A 16,439-nucleotide genomic window follows, 5' to 3' on the forward strand; every position below is an offset into this window, starting at 1 on the left:
AGTCGTTTTTGAAAAATCAGCTGTTCTGAAAAAGCATTCTGGCTAAAGATGGCAAAATATGTATTTCAATCTCCAAATCAGTAACAACAGATGAAAAAAATACAATCTGATGAATAACAGACAGAAACAATTCCTTGTAAGTTATTTTTAAAAGCACCAAAAACTTGCAACACATTACCAGATGCTTAAAGCCTAGGGATAACTGACTTTTGGGGGCCGGGGGGCGGGGTGGTGTTATAAAACATAAAGCACACACAAATAGCTAAAGAAAAAAACAGCCCCTAGGAGTGGCTGATGCAATAACTGAATAGCCAAAAAAATGACAAAGACCTAAAGTTTATTTTATGCCTACTCTGTCGATCTTGAAGTCAGGGTCTGGAAGGTACCAAGATCTGGCTTCACTTAAGTCTGGAACCGGCTGCCCCTCCATCCCAGGAGGTGCCTCTTACAGGCCTCTAAAGTCACGCAGAGAGAGAGAGAGAGAGAGAGAAGCAGACACTGATGGAGAAAGACAGAGGGAGACAGGAAGATGAGAAAAAGGGGGCTGGAGGGAGATTGATGGTGTGGGCGGGGGAAGGGAGGGAGGAGCAGAGGAAGGGAGGGAGGGGGGAGGAACGGGGACAGAGAGACACAGAGAGACCCAGATCAACAGAGAGACGGACAAACTGAGAGACAGAGAGTAACATACAGTCCTAGAGAGACCCAGAGAAAGGGACAAAAAAAACAAAGGCCCAGAGCACACACATGTGCACACACACACGTAAGCACACAAAAGGCTCCCCATGCCTGTAGAGCAGCCCCCAGCCCCACATTGACCTCAGCCTCCCCCCCACCCCCGGCCAAGTAAACCCCCCACAGGGCTTTCCCTGCATCTCTAGTAGGGAGGGTCCTCCCCACTCCCTCCTGCCACCCAACCCAGTGGCCACAGGGACTCCAAACTCAAGAGAGTTTGGCAGCCACGGGGCTGCCCAGTGTAACACTAGACACGGAAGGTTACAGCAAACCTGTAGCTGGGAGACCGGGGGAGTGAGAGGAGTCAGGAGGGACTCTAGATACACCCGATTCAGACCACTCCTAGTGGAGAGCCTCAAATTAGAGGCTCCTGGTAAATAATTCACCAGGAAAAATACAGCACCTTCCCTGCGCTCATCCATTATTCACCAAGATAAATGTACCATATTGTTACACTTCCTGACATCTAAAAATGGTCTGAGCCATTAGGCCAGGAGCAAGAAGACAGCAGGGCACTTTCTACCCAACTCTTCCAGAACCCCTGACCCAGCAGTCCTGGCGCTCTTGGAACACACTCTGTTGCTCCTCACACAAAGGCAAAGACGTCAACTTCCAGAAACGGCCACAGCCTGGGCTCAGACCATGAGATCCCGAGAGCAGGCCCGCCTCCACAGCCCTCAGGAGCCCAGCAAAGTCCTAAGTAAGACGCCCCCTGTTCACCAGACCCCGGAGGGGTCAGCCCTCTCAAAGGGAAAAGGCAACCACTGTCTGTACCTGTCTAAGAGCAATTCTGTTCCTAGGAGGTTCAAAGAGTTTGACTCTGATGCCAAACGAGTGTCACCTACAGAAAGACCTGCATCTGACTTGCACAGACGGCTCTGAGCAAATCACTCTCTCCTTCAGGCCTCAGTTTCCCCATCTGTAAAGCCAGCTGCTCCTTATCCTGCAGGGACGAAATGCCCCCTGGGAAGTCTGAAGAGCTGCACCACTTTAAGGCCCTGGCTCACCGTGTACAGGCAGGACCGAGGTGCGACAAGAGCTCAGAGTCTGGAGTCAGACTGTCTGCACTTCAATTCTCCTCTCCCACTTACCGAGCATATGACCTTGGGCAAGCTGTTTATCCTCTCGGTGTCTCCGTTTCTGTAGCTATAAAATGGTGCTAATAACAGTATCTACCTCCTAGGCTTGCGAAAAGTAAATTCACATGTTAACCAATGTAGCGTGTTTGGAACAGTGCCTGGCACGTATTAAGTATCATATGAGTTTGGGCTCTTAGCCATTCTTGCTCGTCATTATTATGTTCAAGATTTTTTTTTTTTAATCTTTTAAGGGCCTCCGTCCCATGACAACCACCTCTCACCCAGTGCAGGCCTTGGTCGGCACCCCTCTCACGCAGACCGTCTGCAGCTGCCGGCTGCCCTGTTTGACTCGCCACCCACTCGATCTCTGCCATGTGGGTGTATAGGTTCTGAACAGACCCTGGGGTCCAAAACTTTGTCCCGCAGCTGCCCCATGGAGCCTTGGAGCTGGCGGGTCACTTCAGCGGGTCTCCACAGGGAAACAGCTGACTGCTGGGACCTCTGCGCTCTCTGGCCCACTGCCCCGGGAACCTCCAGGCAGTGCCCAGATTAGCAGTTGCTCATCGTTTCAGTCACTCCCCCACCTTCACTATGAAGAAGAGTCAGAGCGAGTCTGTCTGGGTGAAAATATGGATCCAGACCATGTTGGAAGGAGGCAGGACTCTGGCCTCAAGGGACCCAACGGTAGTTAGGTGAGGACAGCACAGTGAATGTTTGTGTGCCAACTAATGCCTGGAGATAACTCTTAGGGTTCAGCTTTCTGATCCCGGAAGTCCCCAATGAGAGAGGACTGGAAAATGCTTTATAAAGGAAAATATCTGACTACATAAAATAGAAGTTGTAATCAACTCTCAATGGCAAATGACCGATTAGGAAAATGGTTTCTAGCAATCGACAGAAAAGGGGCTGCTGGCCTTGATACACAGTTACAAATCAATCATAATAACTACTAAAATTCTAATAGTAACATGGTCAAAACAGCATGTCTTCTCAAAACAAATATAAATGATTAATAAAGATAAGAAAACATTCCGATGCACCAGTAACCTAATGAATGCAAATTGGAACATAAATGCAAATGAGAAATGCAAATCATTCTGCCCTATCAAATGAATGCCAAGTTTTTAAAATAACACTCAACACTGGTTGAGTATATGGAGAAAATGGTCCTCATGCCTTGAAGATGGGAGTGTAAATGATAATAATGTCCTTCTGGAACGTGGTTTGGTAATATTGTACCAGTATCCTAAAAAATACATGCCCTCTTCCTTGGAGAAGTACCTGATTCCAGGTCTGGGCAGGAAATGCGCCAAATGAACCTGGAACATCTTATCATACGAGGAAATGAGCAAAGACAAGCAGGGCCGCATCAAAAGGCTCAGGGCCAGCTTGAAGAGGCTCCCGCGAGGCCAAGAAGGGACCTTTTAAGCTTCATAAGGGTAAGAACTACATGGCCTTAACACACTGGTAAGTTTAAAATCTGTGAGTTCATAATGATATTTTTAAAACAAGAGCCCAGGGCTTCCCTGGTGGTGCAGTAGTTGAGAGTCCACCTGCCGATGCAGGGGACACGGGTTCGTGCCCCAGTCCGGGAAGATCCTACATGCCACGGAGCGGCTGGGCCCATGAGCCATGGCCGCTGAGCCTGCGCGTCCAGAGCCTGTGCTCCGCAATGGGAGAGGCCACAATGGTGAGAGGCCCGCGTACCGCCAAAAAACAAGAGCCCAGAGGGGAGGGATAAATTGGGAGACTGGTATTGACATATACACACTACTATATATAAAATAGATAACTAATGAGAACCTACTGTATAGCACAGAGAAGTCTACTCAGTACTGTGTAATAGCCTACATGGGCAAAGAATCTAAGAAAAGAGTGGATATATGTATAACTGATTCACTTTGCTGTACTCCTAAAACTAACACAACATTGTAAATCAACTATACTCCAATAAAAATTTTTTAAAAAGACACCGGTAATGCCAAATCATAAGATTTTAAAAATTAAAAAAGTTTTTAAAATTAAAAAAAAAGAGCCCAAAGTCCTCCATTGGTCACCTTTGAAGGATGCTAGAAAACCAACTCATTATTTTATTTTATTTTATTTTTTGGTAAGAGACGTAAGCGTTTATTTCCTTGTTTCACAAATAAAGCCGGCTGAGTTGGCTGCTTTTTGGCGACTAGTCAAAGAGACCAAATCCCATATACTCGTCCGACTCCTCCGACTCTTCCTTTGCTTCAACCTTGGCTGGGGCTGCAGCAGCAGCAGCAGGAGCAACAGTGGTGGCAGCAGCCACAAATGCAGACGGATCAGCCAAGAAGGCCTTGACCTTTTCAGCAAGTGGGAAGGTGTAATCAGTCTCCACAGACAAAGCCAGGACCCACCTGTACCCACTGATGATAGAAGGGGGTACAGATGCAACAGCTGGGTAACCAATCTGCAGACATACACTGGCAACATTGCGGACACCCTCCAGGAAGCGAGAATGCAGAGTTTCCTCTGTGATGTCGAGCCCTTCAAGGTTACAGATGCTGCCATTGTCAAACACCTGCTGGATGACCGGCCCAAAGGAGAAGGGGGAGATGTTCAGCAACGGGGCTTCACTGGCTCCCAATGTGTCTCCAATCTTAATCAGCTGCACATCACTCAGGATTTCGATGGTGCCCCTGGAGATTTTAGTGTATTGCCTAAAGCCTGGAAGAAGGAGGTCTTCTCAGGGCCCAGACCAGTGTTCTGGACCAGCACAGTGACTTTGCAGGGCGGCAGGCGGCACGTCATTGGCCAGCAGCATGTCCCTGATCTCAGTGAGGTCCTCCTTGGTGAACACAAAGCCCACGTTCCCCTGGATGTGAGACAACGGTTTCTCCAAAGCTGGGTTGTTTCCCAGATGCCCTCGCATCACCTTGTCCATCATCGTGTTCTTGCCCATCAGCAGCACAGCCTTCCTGCGGAGGGACACGCGGATCTGCTGCATCTGCCTGGAGCCCACATTGTCTGCTCCCACAGTGAAGCATTTCGGATAATCATTCAGAAGTTGGATGATCTTAAGGAAGTAGTTGGACTTCCAGGTTGCCCTGTCTTCCCTGGGCATCACGGCGGTGCGTCAGGGATTGCCACGCAGGGTTTAAAGACGATGTCACTCACTCGAGGACACCTGGCAAGAGGCTCATTATTTTAAAAACTGGTCAAGAAGCATTTACTCTCCCTTTCATGAACAGCTATACCTCAGGGTAACCAAACAGTTAATAAGGGGCGGTTTATCTTTATAGAAGTCTCCAGCTGATAAACAGAATATCACCATTTTATAGTCCCTAATGAAATACTGGATCTAGCAAAGATTATTGACGGCTGCTAATTCCAGAGAGACAACCAGATGTTATGTGCCTACTGAGAAAGTATATCTGGAAAAAAAAAAATCAAATCTGACCCTGACGAAGCCTCCAGATCTATGTTTCATTATTAAAAAGAAGCTCTCTATGGGACTTCCCTGGTGGCGCAGTGGTTAAGAATCTGCCTGCTAATGCAGGGGACAAGGGTTCAAGCCCTGCTCCGGGAAGATCCCACATGTCACGGAGCAACTAAGCCCGTGCACCACAACTACCGAGCCTGCGCTCTAGAGTCCGTGAGCCACAACTACTGAGCCCGTGTGTCACAACTACTGAAGCCCGCGCGGCTAGAGCCCACGCTCCGCAACAAGGGACGCCACCGCAATGAGAAGCCCACGCACCACGACGAAGAGTAGCCCCCGCTCGCCCCAACTGGAGAAAGCCCACACACAGCAACGAAGACCCAAAGTAGCCAAAAATAAATAAATAAATTTATTTTAAAAAAAGAAGCTCTCTAGAAAGAATTTGGAAAACAAGGGCTGAAATAGTTAACTGTGAATGCACATTCTTCTGTTGCTCCCACAAACGGTTAAGACCTAATATTGTTGTTGTTAATGTTTCGTGCGCTTCCACCATCTTCTCCACCAGATTCTCAGCTCCCTGAGGTCAGGGGCTGGACGTCCACTCTTCCATCCCCTCCACTGTGGACGCCTTGCCCATTGGAGGAGCTTGGGAAATACCAGCTGATCTGTGGTGGGTTCACTGGCCCCTGCATGATGTGAATCCAAACAGAGTTGAGCCCAATATGGGATCCTGGTCGGCAATTACATTAATTATCATTATTAATTCAACAAACATTTATTTAATGCCTACCATGTGCCAAGTACTCTGCAAGACACTGGGGATGGAGAGAGAAAAATACAATTACTGCCTTTAAGTATCTCTGTTTAGTGGGGGAGTCAGACAAGTAAACATATAATTACAACAGCGAAGGCTTACTGACCGCTTATTACGTGCCAGCCACTATTGCGAGAGCTTTAACCCCATTGTTAATGCTTAAAACCACCCAGTGAGGTCGGTACTACGACCCCCGTTATGCAGATGAGGAAACTGAGGCACAGAAAGGTGAAGCCACTTGCTCAAGGTAACATAGCTGGTAAGTGACAAATGCAGGATTCAAATCTCCGGTCATCTGGCTCCAAAGGAAAACCTATCATAATCACTAGGCTTTACCACATTATCACACAGCATGATGGGTGGGTGCACGATGGGTGGGTGCACAAGGCAGGCTTTTAACTCAGAGTGAGGGTATAAGGGGGCAGAGAAGCATCCTGGAAGAAGGCTCTTCAAAACAAGATTTTAAGAAGGAACGGGGCTTGGGGACTTCCCTGGCGGTCCAGTGGTTAAGATTCTGCAATTACAATGCAGGGGGCATGGGTTCAATCCCTTGCCAAGGAACTAATATCCCACATGCCACACAGAGTGGCCAAAAAATAAAAAAATTAAAAACACAAAAAAAGAAGGAACAGGGCTTGGCAAATAGAACAAGAAGCACAAAAACAAAACACGAACTCAGGGTAATTCCAGATGCTCAGAGTTTAAGGGATGATGAGGGGGAACACAGCAAAAGGCCACTAGGACACTGGTTTGTGAGGGGTAGAGAAGGCAAAGGAGGTGAAATCCAAGTTTACCCTGCTTAGGCTGTCCCCAGACAAAAAAAAATCACCAATACAGTGAGTCCCCGTTTCCAAGGAGGTGGCTGTTAGGTTAGAAGATGGACTGAAGAAGCTCTTTGTCACGGTACATTCACAGAAGGCAAGATCATGGGATAACGTCATACCTGGTCTATTAGTTTCCTAGGGCTGCTGTAACAAATGACCACAGCTGGGTGGCTTAAAAAAACAGAAGCTTATTCTCTCACAGTTCTGGAGGCCAGAGGTGCCAAATCAAGGTGTCGGCAGGGCTGGTTCCCTCTGGAGGCTCTAGGAAGAGTCTGTTCCATGCCCCTCTCCCAGCTTCTGGAGGTTGCAGGCAATCCCTGGCGCTCCTTGGCTTGTGGCTGCATCACTCCAAGCTCTGCCTCCGTCATCATGTGACCTTCTTCCCTCTGTGCGCGTCTGTGTCTCTTCTCTTCTTGTAAGGACATCACCAGTCACATAGGATTAGAGCCCACCTTAATGACATCTCTTTACTTGATTACATCTACAAAGGCCCTATTTCCAAATAAAGTCATGGTCACAGGTCACAGGGCTTAGGACTTGAACATACCCTTTTAGGAGACACCATTCAACCTATGAACACCTGCTCTTCTGCAAACTGCTTTTTTTGCCCTACAGCTAGCCACAGGTATTTTTCCGTGTCTGTTCACATGGTTCTGGCCCATTCATTTCAACCACCGTATGTTATTTCACTGTATCGGTGACCCAAAATCTATTTGTCTAACACCCTAATCATGGACATTCAGATGGTTTTCAATTTTTTGCCATTACAAACAATGCCCCAGCTGAATCTCTCTGTACAGGCACCTATGCACATTGGTAATGGGAATGTTTCTTGTAGTATGACTTCCTAGAAACAGGACTCCCCCTGGACCAAAGAGAACACAATTTCAGGGCTTTGATAAATGACAAATTGCTCTTTAAAAAGGCTGTACCAATTTATGCTTCCTTACCAACACTGATACTTATTAATCTTTGCCAATTTGAGAGACGTAAAATAATACTTCGTTTTATTCTGCAACTCATTTAAGACATTTAGTCTGTTCTTAACAACATAAAGCCATCTTTTGTATGTTCACTGGTTAGCTGAATTTTCTATTCAACTTCCTTGTCTACTTTTTTCCTTGTTTATTTTTACTGTTATCTTTTTCTTATTAATTTATAATCAATAAGATCACTAATATAAGGCCTTTTCTGCATTTCATGTTACACTTTTCCCCCCGAGAATGGTCATTAAGTTACTGAATGCCTACTAAGTGCCAGGCATTGTTCTAAGTGTTGGGAATACAGCAGTGAACAGGGCAGTGAGGCTTCCTGTTCTCAAATGTTACTTAACTACTCAGAAGAAAATGTGTTTGCATATAATTTGGGCTTGGAAATAGATAGGAAGTGAATTTTCACCCTTGGGTGCAAAGCTGCCTTGGAATTCATTTAAATACTGTCCTGTTTTGCTTCGAGAGCCTTTTAGGGGGAAATCTACTCTGTTCTCCAGGTGTTCTGGAAGCACCCACAAAGGAGCAGTGTGGTTAGTGAAGGTGGAAGCAGGAACAGCTGACAGCTGTGCCCTTTCCTTGAAAGAGCCACACCCCAGGCACCCACACCTCCTAGAAGTCCAGGGCCTTCAACAGTTAAGCCCTGGTGAGCTCAGAGAGCAAAGGAAGTTTTAAGGAGGAATAACTCTTCCCCATTTCAGTGGAGGGGGTACCACTGGCGTCTCACTCCACCTCCTCCCAGAAGTTCCAGGGAGGCGTGATGTCTCCCCGAGTATGTTTGGCTCTGATCCTTCCTCTCCTGCCCACTTGGGGGAGGGGGAATATACCCCCTGCAGACACACACACACACACACCCTAATTCAGGGATGAATCAGACAAGCTTATCCTGTTCAGATTACAGCCTTGTTCCTCAACCTAGCCTTTATCTGTAATAAAGGTGATACATTAATTTCCATCTGTCTGATTCCTGTCTGTCTTTCTTTCCTCCCTACATCCACTGGTTTAAAATTCAGAGGAAAGAAGTGTGTTATTTACTGACTCCTTCAACATACAGTTTCCATTCTATTGCTGTACGCCTGCGTATTTTATGGGTTTTCTTATTGTTGTTGATTTTGTGAATGGGATAAACGTTTCCATTGTATTTTCGAAAAGGTTACTTGCTGATAACTAGTGAAACTTCTGGGTTTTGTGTAGTTTTGTATTTGGCCAAGTGACTCAACTCTCTTACTGATTCTAATGGTTTTCAGTGGATACTTGGGTTTCACATGTAAAAATAATGGCACCACCTGCAAAGAGCATTAACTTTGACTTTCGTTTTCTTACAGTATTATCTCAGCTACAATTTCCAGAATAATGTTCAACAGTAGAGACTTTATTATTTTAATGTAGTGACTTCTTTAAAGAGAATAGCATTAAAATTTCATTTTTTAAAATTTATTTATTATTTTTTGGCTGCGTTGGGTCTTTGCTGCTGCACGCGGGCTTTCCCTAGTTGCGGCGAGCGGGGGCTACTCTTCGTTTCGGTGCGCGGGCTTCTCATCGCCGTGACTTCTCTCGTTTCGGAGTACAGGCTCTAGGCGCATGGGCGTCAGTAGTTGCGGCACGCGGGATCAGTAGTTGTGGCTTGCGGGCTCTTGAGCGCAGGCTCAACAGCTGTGGCGCACGGGCTTAGTCGCTCCGCCGCATGTGGGATCTTCCCGGACCAGGGCTCAAACCCGTGTCCCCTGCATTGGCAGGCGGATTCTTAACCACTGTGCCATCAGGGAAGTCCCTATAATTTCATTTTAAAATACGTTAGCTGTTGTTTAAGATTAAAAAAGAAACAGGAATGGATGTTAATTTGTATCTAATGTCATTGTCACATCTACTGAGATAACTGTGTGACTCCTCTGACTTCTTATTTTGATGAATTACATTAAAATAAACCATCCATGCCATTTTTGGAGTAAATCCTAATTATTTATGGTACATTATCTTTAACGTAGTATTTGCCAATATTTTCTTTAGACTTTCATACCAATATTTCTAAGTAGTGTATTCTCCTCTTCCGCACTGTCAGTCAGCATTTGGGATCAAGGTCATATCAACTTTGTGACATGCACGGGGTGGCCATCCATCTGTTCCTTGGCTCTGTGACTGCCTATACAGCACTACAAGGCTCAATTTTCTACATTTTTCAAAATTTCCCCTCAAGGCCCTCTGATACAACAGTTTGGTGGGGGGTGTTTTGTTTATTTTCTCACTATCTTTCAATTGCTTTTAATAGTTACTGGTCTAGTTAGTCATCCTAATGGCTCATTACATTTCAATAATTTATACTCTCCTAGCATCGACTTCTCAGCACAGCATTGAACATGGTAACCCTTTGTAACTTAAAAAATCTTCTCCATGGCAATTACCACAACTGTAATTATTAGTACACTTTTTCATAAGCCCTCCCCACTAAATGGTAAGTTCTATCTCATTCCCTGCTCTAAGTCCCCAGAATCTACCAGGTACCTAGTATGTTGAAATTGGCCTCAAGAAATTGTTGTGAGGCCAGGATGAGGTTAAAGCTTCTTTTTCCTTTCTTGCTTTGCTTATTGACCATGTCTCTCCTTTTCTTGACTGCATTGGCCAAAGTTTTGTTTCTTTTGTTTTTTCTGAAGCAATGGAACTTACCAATTCTATATTTTTTCATTTCAAATTTATTAATTTCCAAGCTGTACTCAGAAGAAAATTAACAACCTTAAAATTCTTTCCTAAATAATAAGTGAAATAAATTAAGCTATTGGTCTAAAGTTAAAAAAAAGAATAAAATGAACTCTGTCTGTATTTTAGGTTTGTCTCATGTAAAGAACATGAAACTTTTCTAACTCAACCTTAATTTTGTCTTACCTCTGTGGGAGACATATTCCACTGAAGTTTATCATACTAACTGCTATATTTACCTCTGCTTTTATCTGGTTTATGTTTTAATACTACAATTCTTCCTTTGTTATATGTATTGTGTTTTATTTGCCTCTTAGGATTTGCTTTTTAATTCTACTTGTATATCCTTTGTTTATTCCTTTTTAAAATCTTGAATCTATTTCTCTAATTATCACATTTTTTTCATCGTTTTCATCTCACTGTACATTTTCCTCTGGAATCTGAGAGCTCCTCAACTGCATGACATTGATTAGATTAACTGCAGTGCTGATTCAGCTCCTTAAAGTGAATACTGGAAACTGAATTCTGCTATTGCATTTTTTGTCTCCTCATACTCCTTCATTATCTCGGCCAGTCCTCTTATTACTTCTTCATCCTTCTCGGTCAGCTTCCTTTTTATCTCAGTCTGTTGAGACTCACCGGATGTTTTTATCTTAGGTTTCATGAAGTGCATGACTTCTTGACATTTTTGAGAGGGAAAAAAAGATGCTGCCTTCGAAAACTCACTTCTTTTTTCCAGCAGTATTCCAAGGGAGAAATGGCAAAGCCACAGACAATAGGATAAAAGGGGAGGGAATAGATACGAGAGCAATTAAAGGGATGGTAATAACTGGAGAAGTGGAAAACACAAATCTACAGCCAGCAATGCTCAAGGGCTCCCAAGTCTATGTCAATAAGGAGTGACAACACATGTCAATATGTGTGTCCCTGAAGCCTGCCTCCCACAAACAAAGGCCACGCTGCAACACCCCTGCACAAACGTTCCTTCATTAGACCCTCACCATAGCTCTATGAGGTGGATATTATCATTGTCATCCTGCAGATTAAGAAATGGAATTCAGGGACTTCCCTGGTGGCACAGTGGCTAAGACTCCACGCTCCCAATGCAGGTGCCCTGGGTTCGATCCCTGGTCAGGGAACTAGATCCCACATGCATGCCACAACTAAGGAGCCTGCCTGCTGCAACTAAGACCCGGTGCAACCAAATAAATAAATAAATATTTTTTAAAAAAAGAAAAGAAGAGAAATGGAATTCAGAAGTTACAGTGCTTCCAGGACTCAAATTCTGGCCTTGGGAATCCAAGAACAACTTGAACAACCACTGAGCATCTGGGAAAACAAAGGTCAGGAACTGGACCCACCCTACTAAGCTCATCATCAAGTTGGGAGCAACAAAAAGACCACAGCTGCTAGAATGGAAAAGAAAATGGAGCAGGTAATTCAGAGCTCCATGGTGTAGAAGAGAGAACATATATGGTCCCAGAGATCAGGGGAAGAGATCTTGGTGGGCACTGGGCTACCATCCTCCCAAGTTACCTGGAACAACCCTGGCTTATGCAGGTTGTCTTCGCATAATTATTAACAATGCCCCAGGTTGGATGATAAATTCTCCAGTCACCCCAGCAATGTCTCACATCTGAACCATGCTTACTAGTTTTCACACTTTAACCCGTGCAATTTTCACAGGCCCACTGTACAGCAGGGATTCAGAAATTTGATGAAAGCTATAAACACCCTCCCCAGAAAAATAACATAAATACAGAATGCTGTACCCAGTTGTGATATATTCCTATTCTTTGACAGAGCAGCTCCACTTCTGGGAATTTACCCTTCAGGTACACAAGCACAAGGGTACAGATAGATACAAGGATATTTGTGGTGGCACTGTTTACAAGAGCAAACCCTCAGAGACAGCCTGAAGTCCATCAGTAGGGAACAGGGGGTGGGTGGGGTGAATGGAGACAGCACTTGCTTTCGGCTAAGCTTCCCCTTAAAATACGTAGGAGCCTTCCTGCCCCCGCTTGTGCCCCCAACTCAGCAAGGTCCCAGGGGAGGAAGAGACACGAGCAAACTCGCAGGAGGAGGCTAAATAATGAATTGTAAGTGTATGTTTTCTTTGGCCAGGGCAGTCTGGCCAAGCTCTGGGGGCTTCTGGGCAGACATTTTTCATATTTTAGCAGCTGGCCTATGCCCAAGGCAGTCAGAAGTTAAGTAAGCTCTGAATGAGCTACGCCCATCCACTCCTCGGCCCCAAGAATTCTTAATGAGGCTCTAAGGCAGCAGCCTCCACTATCACTCACCCTTTGCTACTTTTTTTTTTTTTTTTTTTTTGGTGGTACGCGGGCCTCTCACTGTTGTGGCCTCTCCCGTTGTGGAGCACAGGCTCCGGACGCGCAGGCTCAGCGGCCATGGCTCACGGGCCCAGCCGCTCCGCGGCATGTGGGATCTTCCCGGACCGGGGCACGAACCTGCGTCCCCTGCATCGGCAGGCAGACTCTCAACCACTACGCCACCAGGAAAGCCCACCCTTCGCTACTTTTAATGAATGCAAATGATTCAGCAACAAAACACTTAGCCTGCAGTGAAATCCATCTCTGTGCGCCTGGTTTCTCCAGCTTATAGCCCAGCTCAGGTGGGGCCCTACCGGGAGGGCAGCCCAGCACAGCCCGGGGTGCCCAGGCTAGCCCAGGCAGACCCCTGCACACCAGGACAGTGGGAGCAGGATGCAGGAAGCGCACAGCGGGAGGGAAGACACCCCCCCCCACCGCCCCGCCTCCACCTACCACCCCAACTACCAGATGCAGACCCTCACAACTCCACCTCTTTACGACTCTGGCTCCAGGGCAGAGGAAAGTGTGAGCAGAAAAACAAAAGGTATTTCTTTGATCTAATGAAAGAGGCTGGTCCCAGGCACCTCAAAGGCCTGTCCAGTCACCACACTTCCTGCATTCAAGGGCACTTCACCCCACATGCCCACCCCCTCCTCCTCTTCACCTGATGTCAGGTACCAGAGGAACCTGAAAAGCTCCCTTGGACTGGCGCCCTCCTCCACCAACCTCATGGAAGCAACAAAAACAGAGACAGTGTCAATAACCCATACACCGCGTTTTCTGCCGAGTTCTCTTTTGGCAGCAAAAACTGAAAACAATTTGTCAGGAGTCTGAGAGCAACGTTTAACTAATGTACTTCCAACCTGGGGCTCAGGGGGATTTGTTGCCCCATCAGCCTCATCAACACCTCTCCCCAAGGCTGAGGCAGCGGCCTGGCCCAGAACGGGCGGCTGTTAACGCAGCTGCCACAGCCGTCACCCTCAAGGCCAGCAGCTGGCAGGAGCCCCAGAGAGGTCCAGACAAGTCCTCTCAAGGCTTCTCAAACTGGACAACTAGTTACACTTAGGACAATGGAGGGCCCCCCGGGTAGTGCTCTGGGTGCTTGAGATACAAAAAGGGCTTCAAAGAATTTGTTGACCTGGTTTAAAAAGAACCCCTGCCTCCCAGGACAGACGCTGGGAAGATCAGCTTCCCCAGAAGTTTCAGAGTTTTGTCAAAATACATTTTTATATCATCAAAAATGCCCTGAAAAGAGCACTGGAATTTTCTTAACCTCAATGCTCTTCTTCCTGATTGTTCAAGGCACATCATCTGCAACACTTTATTCTCCTTCAAAACATTCCCAAAGGAAGTAAAGAAGAGCACTGACTCCATGGAGGGGCTGAGTCTCTAGACCCTGGGACTTCTGCGTTCTTGCCCTCCAGGCGAGCCCTTCATCAGCCCCTTTCCTAGCTGGGCACACCTACCAAGGGTGAAAGTTTTGGGCAACCACACAGAAAGAATGCATTCTGAAACTCCTGTAAGGTGAGGTGCCTAAAACACATATCTACACAGCAATCTACTAAAAAAGAAAAGCAGCTTTGCTCTCGATATCCACTAACATACAAAAGGGACATATTTTTGTCTTTTCATGTGCCATCCAAACCCCAACCTGACAGCCAATCCATCCCACCATCAGATGAAGCAAAACTCAAGCAAAGGAAGAACTCCCCAGCCTTTGGGCCACTTGTGTCCTGAGGGGGAACGGCACCACCCAGCCAATGCTCGGGTAGCACCAAGCAGAATGATTAGCACCAGCTGTCTCCACAAAGCTTCTATCAACCCCATGCAACTGTGCGGCTGTGAGCGGAAGCCCATGCTACCACCCCCTGTGCGTCTCCCGCATGCCCCCCTCAGGTCTTCATCCTCTGAGCACCTGGCATTTACTGTGTCCCCCCCCCTTTGGTGCTTCTCTGTGTCCTTGCCTTGTTCATTACCCTCTTCTGGTTCTGTCTCAGTTTGCCTACCAGACAATCCATTCCTGGAGTGAGTCTCCAGTCTCCCCCACGGAATAGCTCAGCCTTTTTATGTCTTTTTTTTTTTTTTTTTTTTGGCCGCATGGCTTGTGGGATCTTAGTTCCCTGACCAGGGATCAAACCCTGGCGCCAGCAGTAAAAGCGGCAAGTCCTAACCACTGGACCGCCAGGGAATTCCCCGCTCAGCCTTTTTAATTTTTTTTAATATTTCATTTATTTGGCTGTGCTGGGTCTTAGCTGCAGCATGCGGGATTTTTTTTTTTTTTTTTTTTTTTAGTTGCAGCATGCATGCGGGATCTATTCCTCGACCAGGGATGGAACCCGGGCCCCCTGCACTGGGAGCATGGAGTCTTACCCACTGGACCACCAGGGAAGTCCCCCAACTTAGCCTTTTTAAATGGAGACTCTAGGGGAATTCCCCGCCCAGGCCCAGGTTCAATCCCTGGTTGGGGAAACGGGATCTCCTATGCCAGGTGGTGTGGCTAAATAAATAAATAAATAACTAGAGACTCTACCATAAGAGAGGTATTTTCTTTCCACAAGAGACTGTTTGCCCTCTTAGGGACAGCTACCTCATCTTCTGGGTATAGCTTGCTTTTTAAGGATTTAGAAGTTCCCCGACCTCCCCTCCCACATTACCTAGCATGAGGCCTTCTGTCTTAAACATCCTTTGTTATTTATGTGCCAGACTAAAAGGAAGACAGCTTCAATTGGAAGTTACTAATAGGCAGGAAGCAAAAACAGGTCTGTAATGAAATCACATTCTAACTACCTTCTATCAAGTATTCACAATAGGACAGACAAGTCCTTTGCATACACTGAATTTCAAAGATGTCACTGATTTTAAGATGCACCATTATTTATGTTCCAGCAAAAGGAAATGGTACCAGTTAAACTAAGACACATTACATAATTATCTCACAACCAAAGAAGTGAAACTGGGGAGGGGGAGAGAGAGCATCTTAGAGTTCGTGAAATACAGTACTAGCTCATTTAATTCTCACAAGACCTCTAAAGGGATGGGTATTACCACCACCATCTTACAAAAGAAGAAACTGAGGCTCAGAGAGGCGAAGTGAACTAAGGTCTCTCGGGGAGCAAGCTGCAAAGCCAGAACTCAGTTCCTGAACAGATTTCTGAATTTCCGGGGTCGGGGCGGGGGGCATGGGGGTTGGCGCGGGGCAGCCAGGCCTCAGACAGACCAGCCTTGGTTAAGCTGCCCCGCCCCTTCAAGGGCAAACAACACTTGCTTGCCGATTCCTGAAATTAGGGTCTTTTTGCAATTGCACCTTCACAGATCCTACCTCCAAAAACAACAAAAGGAAAACAGGTTTTCCTAGCTCCTTCCTCACAAAACTGGCTGGAAATGAAGGGGGGAAGCTCTCAGCCAACTTGTTATACATAAAGCACATTTAATGAGCCTTTCAAGCTCTGGGAGTGGGAGAAGGAAGGGTTCATTGGAAATCTGATACTTTGGCAGCCAAGTGAGAGGGGCAAGGCCCTGAGCATCAACCCTGGGGATTAAACACCATCCCAAACCCCTTTGTCTGCCAGAA

At 46.3% G+C, this 16,439-nt stretch overlaps 1 protein-coding gene and 1 pseudogene across 2 annotated transcripts in view; both read right to left on the minus strand.

The window, feature by feature from the left end:
• The window catches only part of PTK7 (protein tyrosine kinase 7 (inactive)), a 60,478-nt gene that overhangs the window by 33,143 nt on the left and 10,896 nt on the right, over window positions 1-16,439 (minus strand). The gene's annotated exons all lie outside the window — the stretch shown is intronic.
• On the minus strand, window positions 3,930-5,154 carry LOC307192201 (large ribosomal subunit protein uL10-like; annotated as a pseudogene). Its single transcript has one exon. The product of its transcript is annotated as a large ribosomal subunit protein uL10-like (transcript).

Source organism: Stenella coeruleoalba (assembly GCF_951394435.1).
Source record: "Stenella coeruleoalba genome assembly, chromosome: 10".
Classification (NCBI taxonomy): domain Eukaryota; kingdom Metazoa; phylum Chordata; class Mammalia; order Artiodactyla; family Delphinidae; genus Stenella; species Stenella coeruleoalba.